Genomic DNA, 13,372 nt, shown 5'->3' with positions numbered 1-13,372 from the left:
AACTAGCTATCCCAGGGCACTTTTCTTTATCTGTATTGATCTCTTAAACTAATCTCCAAGTGGCAGGCTTTGGCTACTGTGACTTGATTTTTTTTTTTTTTTTTTAACACAAAGATAAACTCACAAAGTTTCCAATTTCTCCAAAAGGCTTCAATTTTCCCTTTATATCCCCGGTCTTCCCTGTGCATTTTCTGTTTTCTAACTCTTTTTTCCCCCGGGGTTGCTGAAATTGTCTGCACACTTTAGATCCCAGAATCGACTAAAGCATGTCTGGTTGGGAAGATACCATATTCCGTGGGAAGCAGGGGTGAAGATGCCTGGGCGGAGAGGAAAAGGCGGGGGAAGGGTGAGGGGTTGTATTCTTGACCTTAGGTAGCTGGTGCTGAGAGGTAGCGCATTGTGTGGGAGCGCGGAGAGCGCTGCAGCTCTCTGTGGATGGGAAGGAGGGAGCAAGGAGGAGGGAGGAGGAAGCTGGGACAGCGAGGGGGGAGGAGGAGGAGGGAGCAGCATCTCTATCTTTCTCTGCAGACCACGCTGCTAAACAGCGAGAGGAGGCTCATGCTTCCCTAATATCCATCACTCCCTGCTTCCAGCGTGGTCGCAGACAGAGCAACAAAGAGGGTCTCAGAGGTAAGAGCCGTGCAACTTGCAAAGCTGTAGCTTCTGCCAGAATGAGGGGAAGCAGCAGCAACAATAGAGAGAAAAGATTATCAGCACCTGGGAATGCTCCGAGACGGCAGGGGGGTAAGTGGGAGCCCAGGGTTGCTGAAGGTTAGGGAAGTGTGAGTCCCAGCAGCAGGAGGAGCGCAGTTGGAGGAGAGCAGGGCAGGTCCGGAGGGATCGGGACAGCAGCCAGCAGTCCTGAGCTGCGGGCAGCTCGTGTCCCAGCTGCCTGCGTGGGAAGAGGGTATAACTGATACATGGGTAAATGGGACTTAGCAAAGGATAGAAATAGTTTGTTTACCCAAAATATAGTTTTGGAGTGAACAAAACCATTAATTCTTTTCTGCATGTCAGAAGGAAGAAAAAAAAAGTTAGAGTCTGCCTATTGTTTTGACTTTTTTTTTTACTTTAAAGTTTGATTTTTCACTTCAGGACAATGTTTCAGATTAAAAATGCAGTAAATAGCAACAACAAGGAAAAAAAATACAACATTCCCAAAATAATATGCTTTTAAAGTCAAACAAAATGGGCTGTTTGACAATTGTTTTAAGATTTGAGATACCAAAACAAGGTATACTGTTTGACCAGAGAAATACTGTTTAATTTCATTTAGGAAAAAAATCAAACTACCATTTTATACTTGTCTGAAATAAAATTTCTAGTTTTGTGTTTTCATCCACTCAGACTAAAAAATCAGCAATTTCTTTAGGTGCATTTATAAAGTGAAATGTTTATTTTTACTTGTGGATACTGGGAGCTTAAATGAAGGAGACAAACGAAGGAGCATCTCCACATTGCAAAAATTGATGTTTGCCTGGTTGCTTTTCATATGTGCTTTGTTTCATTTACTTTACTTTTTGAGGTATAGCTACATTGGTTTTGACCTAATACTTCATAGACCATTCTGAAATTTTTAATTAATAAAAGTTATAGTGTCAGTGTTTGTTGTTAAACATGTAGAACCATGTACAGTGAAAATTAACAGTGGTTTGTATGTCTTATGAATGAGAGTCTTTAGGACCTAATGTTGGGGTTTGTTTTGATTGTTTTGTTGGGTTTTTTTTGGGGGGGGGCTGGTTGGTTTTTTTGGTTTTGGGATTTTTTTTGCTATAAAACGTAGAATAATTCTCTGAAGGTGGACATTCTGGAATATTTGTGCTTAATTGGAAGTTTCTATGTTTTCATCTCAACCTTGGGTAACTAAAATAACTGTAGTGAGTTAATTTGTTGTGTTGGGGAGGAAATTGGAACCGCCTCTCTGGTGCATGGGAAGTTGGAGGTGGTAGAGCTAAGTTTGATTTGCTTTTTTGTCAGTGTAAACTTACTGCCAGAAGTGCACATCAGAGCAACATCAGGGTCTGTACTGGTCTACATTGCCTCATTTTTCTTATAAATGAAAGACACATCACAGAAATAGGACTTCTCTTCCACCAGTGTTTACAGTTATCTTAATTGCTATTTCAGTTTCATTATTTCAGTTATATTATTTTCAGAATATAAATAACAGTCTGACATTGCTCACCATGTCTGGTGTGGTAGTTGTTACCTGTAGCTTTGATATTTACTTAAGTTAGTAGACAATCAGGGTTTTTATTATAAAACAAAACCAAAATAACTTGCTTTCCTGTCAGCCCACCCCCTTGCTTATACAACTAGTTTGGCTTTGTTTGGTGGTGGGTTTTTTAAAATTTTTTATTCTGTCTTTTGATTTTCTGACTTCAGGAACAACTGATACACTTTTTGAAACCTCTTGTTGTGTTTTGTCCTTAATGTACAGCTGTTTAAGAAAATATTGAATAAATTGAGGCCTTAAAAGTGATCTTTTGTTTCCTTAGAAAACCTAAATGTACTGTGTACAAAATGATATTTTTCTTTTTGGTTTTGACTACAGTTTTGATTTTCTCTGGCTTCTGTTAAATAAATTGCATGTTCTCAGTTAGGAAACTTTTAGCTGTGTTAGATGCATAAAGAAACAGTAATAAAAGAATCCTAACACAAATCTACCATTGCGGGTAAATTTCATTTGAAGCTAACATTCTTTTCTACTTAGACAATAGTTAGCTATTGTTCTCTTAAAACAACTTTCCATTAATTGTATTGTTCTTGAAGTTTATAAGGGCTGGATTCAAAGCTCCCTGAAGTCAGGAAGAGACATTCCATAGACTTCAAATGGCTTTGGATCAGGCCTGTCACGTGAGATTAGCTCCTGACAGAAGATGTAATAAGCAGAAACCCAGAAAGGAATGATTTAGGGATGGGATTTCACTCAGGCTGTGATCATCTTTGTGTTGTGAATATCTTTTAGGCACGTTTTTATTTTCTGTTGAAAGTGTCTGTATGCCTTGGTATTGGGAATATGGGGTTTTTCTTCTCATTCATGCCTCAAGTCTATTGTCTATTTGTGTCTGTATTTAAATTCCTTGTTAAGGTACTCTGTCTTTGGATACAATAGCTTTGAATCTCTCAGATGAGATTTCATGTTATGCAATAAAACTATGCATAATATGCACAAATTTAAGGAAGGAGTTGCTAATGTGAAATAGCAAGTTAAAAACAATGGTTTGAATTCTGTTTTTCCTTGTTAAACCAAAAGAATGTACTCTGTATAAGAAATTACTGGCTTTCATAGTTTCTCTTGTAATAAAACAACACCTGTCCCCAAAACCCAGAATATATTGCTGTATAGAAAGTGAAAAGTGGCAAAGTAAGACATTTACAATTTTTCTGCATTTGAAACTTATGGAGTTGTCACACTGTAAAAGTAACAATAAGAAAAAACAGTATAATTTTTTATAACAAAATAAAAGGAGGTCATTTTGCAGCAGAGTTAAGTAAATTAATATTTGGATTAGGAAGCTGTAAACTTTAAAGGGTGATTCTTGCTAATAAATCAAAGCCTGTGAGACTCCCAGACCCTCTAGTGATGCAGGGCATAGTTATCTTTAGGGAGAAATTGCCTTTGGTTCTTATTGATTGTGGTTTTTCTAATGAATACAAGACCTGCAAGGTGAATGATAAGTGATCTCTCACTCCTTTTTTTCACCTTCATACAAAATAAAGCATTTACTTACTATCAGCTGAGATCAGGCAGAGCCTGGGATTTATTTCATGTGAATATAAGCCACATGAGGGACATAAAGGCTAGTGGAACTACAACCAACCAAAATGCAAACATGCCTACTTTCACAAAAACATGCCTGCATTTGTGTATTCCACATATGCACAGGGAATGTATTGCTTCCTGAACTACAGCTGAATATTTCTTTGCTTTTTTTCCCATGAGGACTATGGTTAATTATTCAGTCAGTCAGGAAATCTGACTAAATGTTCAGAATTTTTATGCAGACTGTGGCAGGAAATACTATAATTTGCTAAGGAAGTTCAAATGTATCACTAATGCTCATTTTATAGATATTTGTAGCTGTACCTTTGTAATTATACTTAAGGATTCCAAATATCATTGGTTTGGTTTTGGTTTGCCTTCATTTGCCATTATCCATGTGCTGCCTTTCATGCTTAAATATTTATGTGAAGAAGTAAGGAAGTCTAAGAAGTAACATTGGCAATGGTGTATCTCTGAGTAAAAAAAAATTGCCATTTGCCTACATTGTACACTATAGGAAAAATGCTGTAAAATATAAATACTGATCAAGTATTATATGAAGAAAATTCCTTTTTTCTAGTTAAACAGCACAGCAGTACTTCATGTTCTGAAAGCAATCTATATAATTATGTTGATGGCATATTTGTATAATTATGCAGTAGATAAAAATGAATAATTATTTGTAGAAAGTTTATTAACATCACAGGAAAGAAGATGTATAGTAAAAACATAGAATCATAGGATACCTCAATTTGGAAGACACTCACACAGATCTCAGGTCCAATTCCCTGCTCCTTGCAGGACAACCTAAAACCTAACTAAGAGTGTCATCTAGACTCCTTGAACTCTGTCAGGCTTGGTGCTGTGACCCTGTGCCAGTGTCCAACCATCCTCTTAGTGAGAAAACTGTTTCCTAATGTCCAACATGATGCTGTCTTTCCCTGGTTCAGCTTCATTCCATTCCTTCAGCCACTCCTCTAAAGTCTTCCCTTTGACACCATCTTGTCACCCTCCTCTAGACAGACTCTAGTAGTTTGATGTCCTTCCTAAGTTGAAGCACCCAAAACAGCATTGGAGGTGGGGCTGCACTAATGCAGTGCACAGAGGGACAACCACTGCCCTAGACAGGCTTGCTGTGGCTGGTGGTGCTGTGCCTTGTGGGACATGGTTGGCCCTTTTGGCTGCCAGAGCATACTCAGATTTATGTTTCCATTGATCCAAACCCTCAGATCTCTTTCTGTGGGGCTGCTCTCCAGCCCAATTTCTATGTTTAACCAGGATTGCCCCATCCTAGATGGAGAATCCAGCTCTTGCTCTTGTTAAATTTCCTTTGGTTGGTATTGTGCTGCTCCCTAATCTCTGCAGATGTTTCTCTGTATTAGGCCTCTTGACCCTCAACTGACTCCACAGCTCCTCTTGTGTTTTTCAGCAAACTTAACTCCTGTGTCCAGATAACTTATATAAATGTTAAATAATACTGTCCCTGAAATTGAGCCCTGTTCAATCCTGTAGTTGACTGGCTGCCAGCCTGATGACACCCTATGTACTATAACTTGTTGAGCCCTTATTATGTCAGCTTAGAAAAAGATGTGATCTTAGAAGAATCTTCAAGAGAAGTTTGTCTTCAAAATGACAGTGACTTTTGTTCTGTATGAAATAGAAGTTATGTAACTGTCTTGAGCATCTTTGAAGTATCATCTGGGAATTTCACAGTATTGTAACTTAGAAAAGACAACCTGCCTTTTCCTCCATGCGTAAGGCAGCAAGAATATTAAGAAAGGCATGAAATCAGAGTTATAACAACTTTAATTTTTAGAGTATCTCCTATTTGCCTACCCTAGCCCACTGATGAACATTAGTACCAATATGTTCAGGTGGCCTCAATTGATCCATACACTGTTTCTTCTGTACTTTGTGCATAAACAACAGTTTGCAGCCTAGACAGACAACATGTGTTTTAACTTATGTAAATTACCCTGGCCTGAGCATGTGCATGCTTCTTCAGCTGCTCCATCATAGCTACTCCTGGCTAAAAGCTTTTGTCTTTGAGGTCTTAACAAAGAAGGAGACCTTCAGTTACTTTGAACTAAACCACTTCTATCTTAGAAGCTGTGTTTCCAGCTTCATGTTCAACGTATCTTTAATTCTGCCATTTACTTCCTTTTCTATCAAACCTAATCAGAATCTTATTTTCTTTCAGTGGGCTGGGAAGGTGGAAGTGTGAATTTTTGGCAAGCTGTTAATTTAATGTATTGGTCTACAAGCAGTCTGTACACTGACAATCCTACATCTTCCAGTTCAACTGTGATGTAGGGAGGTTTAATACAGAAGGGAAAAAAGGTCTTGTTCAGAGAAATAGTAGGAGGAACAATTAGAAAATCAGGTAATGTTGCTGTTTTCTGGGGAGATGTGCTTAGCACTGGTGACAGAATAAAAGGGAAATGCTGTATTTTCCTTGGGATTATTAATCAGACATTGGGTTTGCTGATGCAAAAACTGATCTTACTCATATGAGTTCAGATAGTTGTGTTAATGAATTTATTTGGTTAATGGACCCACTTGTCCTTAATGGACCTGTCTTTGCTCCTCCACTGATTATTGCTTTTTTCTGATATGCTCCTGCCATATATTTCTAAAGCTTAATTCACATATGTTTTGTATGGTCTAGAAGATTGCTTCATCTGGTTAATTTTGTGCTCCCATTCATGAGAGTCATGAAGCCATAACATCACTATGCATATGGATATTTTTGTATGGAGGCTCAATCTCTCTAATGGGCTGCCTTCCCATATGGGTAAGCCAATGATTCCAGGTACTGTACATGTCAAAGTAGATACATGTCTTTATTTGCAGTTTGGCTGATTAGTAGAGAGCTTAGAAAATTGTAATATTGTCCAGCTGTAGTGCAAGTTTTCTACTGAATTTCTCACTGCATATGTGATAAAATAGATGTCCCTAATAAGGCTCTAGATAATGAATTTAAGATGCTCAAAAAAGGAAAATGCTTCATTATACATATGCATTTCTAGCATTTAGTTATTACTGTGCCTTAAAGGATCCCTACAATCTCAAAAGGTCAGATTACATTTTTCAGTTAAAATACCAGCATCTGTACATTTCAGGCAGTGATTATGGATGGTTCTTCTGTAGATTTTAGTATGTCTTTCCTTGTGTCTATGTCTTCTTTTCTTTTATTCAGTGAAGTTTCCCAGTATGTTCTTATGCTTATTTTATTTTATTTTTTGAATTTCTTTTATGCAGCCAGCATTTCATATGCACAAGGGAAAGGCAAAGGCAGCTGAGGGATCCAATTGGGAGTATCAGTTGGTGTGAAAAAGAGTGCAGCAATGGGGGCAGGTGACTTGGCTTGAGTTCATTCCCAGGTTTCAGCACACTGATAGTGTTCACTGTGTGAATTGTGTTCTCTTTAACAGAAATCAAATTATTTCCCTCTGAGGCAAAACTTAAGCATTGTACTGGAGCTAATTTATTTCAAAGACTGCTCCCACTTGGCAAAGTGGATGACACAATTACTTATGAATCTCCTAATCCCACGTGATTTTCTAGTACTATTGAAGTAGGTGTCTTACCCTGTGTGTAATGTGATGCAACATCCCAGTTTATGTATCACATGCCTTTTAGTTCCATGCCAAAAAAAATCCTGCTCTGATAAAAGCTTCAATACAGCCTGCATAATAATGAAATTTAACTGACTGGGGGAAAGACCACACACAAATAGTTATGTCAGGGCCATGGAGGCCCAGCTGAGGCCCAGAGATACTTTGGCCCAGCATCAGGTGATGTGAACACAGTCCTGCAGTGTGAATCCAGCCCTGGACATAAAGGCCTGGCATCCCTTCCTGGGCCAGATACTTGTAGCTGTAGAGGTGTAAGGTCATGCTGACAGGTCAGTCTGGGTGGGAAGTCATGGTGTATAGGATGGCAGCAAGAAAACAAAGCTTTATGGGTGGTGCTATTCCCAGTTTGAATTAGCTATACTGCTTCACTGTATTTTCACTGCTAGATGGCATTGCTTTTGCATGTAATTTGGTTTCTTTGGCAGTGTGTTCACTTTCTAAAAACAAAAGGCTGTCTTGAATTCAAGATAAATATTACTCAGTTGAAATGATCCCTTTAAATCTTGCAAATGAGATCTTAATCTACAGTTTCTGAGGTTTGTTTGTTTGGTTTTTTTTCCCATTGTGTGCTTCTGTGGGTCCAAGATGAAATAAATGTTTCTTTTCATGCTGCAATTTTTGATATATCCAGTTAGAAATTTCCTTCACAGTTGTATTTTTTTAGGTTATGTGGTGAGAGTCTGGAAACTCCTGAAGACGATGGCACAATGGAGAAAGAATAGTCTGATAAACAGCAGGACTGCAAAGGAATAATCTGTTCCTTGTATCTTCTACCTACATCAGAATTAAGTGTAGCTGCAGCCACAGAATTTGCCAACACTTAGGGCTGTGTATGAATGCATGCACATGAAAAGCTAGTGTGTTTTACTAAGGCTTTATTCACACATCCTCTTCTGACTGCAACTGTGCTGGCTGAGATTGGGTTCCTGCCCCTAATAACCCCTTACTGCACTTCTGCCAGAGATGTGACTGTGCCAGCAGAGCTGCTCCTGTGCATGGCTCCTAATCCATTCTGCTTGAAACGAATACGGCTGCTGAAGATCTGTTACTATAACAGTGTTAACTTTCTTTTACTAAAGAGGGTCAGTCAGAGATTGCTCACAAGGAAAACAATGTGTGTAAAACTGGCAGGGCAATAATTTCCAACATCAAAGCAGTAATGAGCCTCTATAAAATAGATTGTAATCTTCAGTGGGCACTGCCAAAACGGAAAGATTTGTTGATGGTCTTGTGTGCATTTAATATATGTCACTGATTTTTCAGTGTTTCCTCTTGCTATATAGGTATGACCTTAGGTTTGTATATATGTTGCCTGTTCACAGGTAGTTTGTTTTATCCATGATCAAGATTCAGCTAAATGAAAATATTTATAGACTTGGGATTCATTAGGTTTTTCCCCCCATTTTAACTTTATCTGTTTTACATTCTTGCCAGAGCTGCTCTGAGGGGTCTATCCTGATTCAGAATCAGGCCTCCTGTTCTGTTTAAACACATGCAATTCATTTTAAAAATAACAAGATTAAACATTGAACATAAATCGTCAGGGTCTATCACTGAACAGAAATTCTTGGGGTCTGGTTTAATTCAAAACCCACCAAAATCAGAAAGATCAATTAGAACAGCACTTATATGGCTACTATTAGCATTTTGTCTGAGAAGTTTATGAATTCCAAAACTTTTTAAAAAACACCTTTTTTCCCCTTTGCTATTTTTTTTTCTTGTTGGCTTATGCCATATTTTTTTATGGCAGTAAACTAATATGGAGGAGAAGAGAGTTTTTAAATATCTCAAGATTCTTGGCTGTTTGAATCCCATACCATTCCTTTTGTGAATTCAGTTTCACTCTTTTCTGGCAGACATTAAAATAAATAAACATTGGCTGAGTTGAGTAGATAATAATAGGTGATTTAGAACTGGCTTTAAAACAAGCATTATAAATCCCAGTGTTTGCATTGTAAATGATGGATAATTTGGTTTTTAAAATGTTGACATTTATCTGTTATTCTATATCTGTTGCATTAACACTGGTACATAATTGAGTTTTAAATTAGGAGGAATATTGTCAGTGTAGGAAAAAATTATATTGATGCCAGTTTGGAAAAAAAATCAGTGCAAAACAATTTATCATTTGGGCACAGTTTATTAAACTAAAGATTGTGTAGAAGCTTGTATACTGTGAAATCCATCGTATCTTGGACCGGACTTTGTCCTCATTTCAAGCTAAAGAACTTCATGGCAGGATAATATTTCAGCACTGTGTTACAAAAAATTGTTGTCAAAGCACAAGAAACTGAATACTAGTTTGGCTAAACTCCAAATTTGTGCATACATATGGATTGTCAGTAGGTTGATCTTCTTAAGAGGTTTTGCTTGTATATTCACTTACATATTTGGAGTGGGTTTTCAACAGGATCTCCCATAGTAATAAAGAGAGAAGGGTGTTTCTTAAGGTGTTTGCCTGACTTCCAGTGGTTTAGCTGGATGTGTATTATTTCTCTTTAACCATTTTGTTCAATTTCAGTTCCTCAGAAGGGTGAAAAATGAAATTTTCTAAAAGCACCCATCATAATCTCTGGTAGTTTTGTGGAAAATTATTCTCAAAATATTCTGGAAAACAGGAAAACTGATCCAATTATCTATCACACAGGTGTGTAGGGAGCGAAACAGTTTGAAAAAAATGTTAAAATCACATTTCTTTTTAAAATATGAATGCATAGAAATTGATATCAGTCCTTAACATAGAGCATGCACACCACTTAAAATGTGTATGTTTATTGAGTGAAGTTATGTCAGCAAGCAACATCTACATGTTAGAAATAGAAATCTGTATGACACTGGCTAGGTAGAAATACTGCGGATACATGTGCACACTCAAGGCATTATGATGACAATGTCAAGGCACTTTAGACAGAATGGTTGGCTTTTAGAAGGCAGGTGTTTGAGAATGGTTTCAAAACCAGAAAATCAAACTATTTTTTTCTTGTTGACACTTTTCCTTCTACTCTCTTTGTAAAATCTTTAGTGTACATTAGGACACAAAACACTTACGGAAAGTAAAATAAATCCTTAGTTTATTTGCTACATTTGGAAACAATTTTTTGATGTTTCTGCCCATCCTTCAAATAAGGATGTCAGAGTGCAGAGGTCAGGGTATGGAAGCCGTGGGATATCAAAAGGTGGTGAGAAGAATGGCTGGGATTTTCAGCAGCCTGAGAGTACTACTCCTTTGTCTCTGGTGCTCAGTTGTCTAGGATGATGCCTGGGGACATCAAAGAAATGTACAAACAGTGTTATCAAGGCCTGTCCTTTGCCCCCTGCCATGTAATGGGCCTCTTTTCAGGAAAACATTGGGAAAGCTGAGAAAGCGAGTTGTCCTATCATAGTGCTATTAATTCAGGAAGAAGGCTGATCAATAACATTTGCACTAACCAGTAAAACAATCTGTTAGTTTCTAAAAATGCAGATAAGGCAAGCCTGTAAATTAGACACTGCACATCCAAAAATCAATTTTAATGGGGTTTTTCATAATGTGTAAGTAATGAGACCTTAGTTTCAAAGAATTTTTTGCCTTTTTGGAAATATTATGGAGAACTGGTCTGAGAAAATGAAACAAAACAAACCCCCTATCTTCCTTTAACACTTGCAAAGAAGTTTGGTTTGTGGGGTGTTTTGTTTGGTTGGCTTTATTAATGTGTTATATGTACTGAGGTATTGTTAAAAAAAAAAGGAGCCAGTATTTCATATAGTTCATGCTTGAAATATTGACTTATGCCTGGAAGAGTTATGCCATCATTTTTAAGATAATGTATTTCAAATTCATTCAACCTTTTAGTATAATGATGAAGAAATAGCTATTGTGAGCTGTTTGTGCTAAATGCAATAAAATTTAAAATGAGAAAAGAAAACCAAAGCAAAACAACTGTTTGCTTCTTGTAATTTTGGATTTCTTTTTAGAGATCAGAGTTCTTTAAAACCTCAGTTTTACAAAGAGATATTGCAAATTCTGGTGGTGAACAGCTGGGGTAATAATATGGTTCTGAACCATGTAACAGCTTGTTAAGCCTGAAATAGGGACTAACAGAGAGGAAGGCAGCCTAGAAATGGGCTTGTGCTGGTTATTCCTGTGAACCAAACTCTGGGGTTTTTAGCTGATTCAGAGCCAATGATAGTGCTTGTGTCATTATGGAGTGCTGCTGCCATTCTTGAACTAAGTAGACACAATGTAGAAACATTCTTCACAGGACTGAGGGCTCAGAACAATTTATGACTATAGATCAGTCTCTAGAAATATTTGATAAACTCAGTTTTTAGGATTCACTGCTGCACACATTTTGCTAAGAGTATATTATTAATTAGAATGTACTTGAAATCTTTAATAAAATTAGACCACATAAATACACATAATTGCATTATTGTCATAAGAAAACAACATGAATTCAATATGAAGATACTTAAACCAAAGGGTAATTAATGTAAGTATTGAAAACAAACCTGTGGTTGAATTGACAGCAGGCTTAAATAGACGAAATGGAAGCTGAGATTTTTCAGCACATAGTTATATGACATCTTTAAATATAACTAAAAGTGTAAGTGCACAGTGCTTTTGAAAGTCTGCAATGAAACTATTTAAGAAGCATATGTTTCTCTGCCGTGCTTTATTTTGCTGTGGTTTGGGCCTGAAGAGAAAACTTTGATATAAACCTATGAGTTAAGTTTAACTGTGAGAACATGGATGATACTATCATTGTTGCTGCATTGAAGTTTATAACAAGCAACAGATGTGCTGAGAGAATTGTTATTTATTTGGATGGATATCGCACTTTAAAACTGGAATTTGGGGTTGCTAAGATGACTTATCATTACTACCTTCCTATACCCTCATTTAGTAAAGAAGATGAAGAGCTGCAGATTTGCTTGTGTGCTCGACTGACCACAGAGAGGCTGCGTGGTCATATTTATTTTCCTTGCTACTCTCACAGTTCAAATGCTTTTCACTTTCAGAGTATGGATCTTGAACACAGATACTATGTATTCTATAGTTAGTACATCTTATAGATCATATAGTGCTACTTCTCGAAAAAAACATGGAAAACAAAGTATTGCATCTCCTATAGCATTTTAACCTTTTTCTTACTACACCTGCGTTTTTTTCTTGTCATAGTTGCATCCTGATTTTGCAAACTTCTCTGTCCCTAACTTTGTACAAGAGAATATTTTCAATGAGTGAAGAACATCCTTCTCATTTAATTGAAGAGGTACAGATTTGGTGGATGGAGTGTTCAATGCGTGAAATGTTAGTAGGGTCTGTTGTGATAGGACAAGGAGTAATAGTTTTTTAAAAAAGAGGTTAGATTAAGATTAGATATAAGGAAGGGGTTTTTTTATACAAGTGCTGAAACACCAGCATAAATTGCCCAGAGAGATGGTAGGTGCCTGACCCTGGAAACATTCAAAGTCAGGTTGGATGGCACTGTAAGTGACATGGTTAAGCTGGAGATATCCCTTGTCATGGCAGAGAGGCTGGACTAGATGACCTTTAAAATGCAAAACATTCTGTGATTCCATGATTCAATGTTTCTCCTTGTGAAAGAAGCAGGATAGCCACTGGAATTATCATGCAATAGAACTGAAATGAAGAAATGGCTTGCTTTTGTTACTGCTTATCTTCTGGCATTTTGTTTTTCTTTTTGATATGGTACAATTAGATTAAATAGTTAAACCTGGATTTTACAATCTTTTCTGAAGAAGTGGTCTCCTATGGTGTTTAGCAAGTTTTTGATCTTAGTTTTTCAGAAGAGTTTTTATTGAGGACATCTAGAGATGTATTGATTACTAATATCTTTGAATTCTGTCACAAATTTATACTATTATACTATACTGTTACATATCATGGGAAAGTGTGTGAGAATTTGAGTAATATGAAAGAAAGTGAAAAGCAAATGCTGCTGGATGACATGTTTTGTGTTTG

At 37.1% G+C, this 13,372-nt stretch overlaps 1 protein-coding gene across 4 annotated transcripts in view; it reads left to right on the top strand.

Moving 5' to 3' along the window:
• Positions 1-493: 493 nt before the first annotated feature.
• GREB1 (growth regulating estrogen receptor binding 1) overlaps positions 494-13,372 on the top strand; it is an 87,032-nt gene continuing 74,153 nt past the window's right edge. For all 4 annotated transcript variants that reach the window (XM_012572819.5, XM_072926355.1, XM_072926357.1 and 1 more), the window contains exon 1: positions 494-630. The gene's annotated coding sequence lies outside the window, so the exon portion shown is untranslated. The remainder of the gene's footprint in view (positions 631-13,372) is intronic.

This window comes from Taeniopygia guttata, chromosome 3, assembly GCF_048771995.1.
Source record: "Taeniopygia guttata chromosome 3, bTaeGut7.mat, whole genome shotgun sequence".
In the NCBI taxonomy this organism is placed as follows: Eukaryota; Metazoa; Chordata; class Aves; order Passeriformes; family Estrildidae; genus Taeniopygia; species Taeniopygia guttata.
The sequence above is the reverse complement of the archived record's forward strand: the minus strand, read 5'-3'. Positions and strand labels throughout refer to the sequence as shown.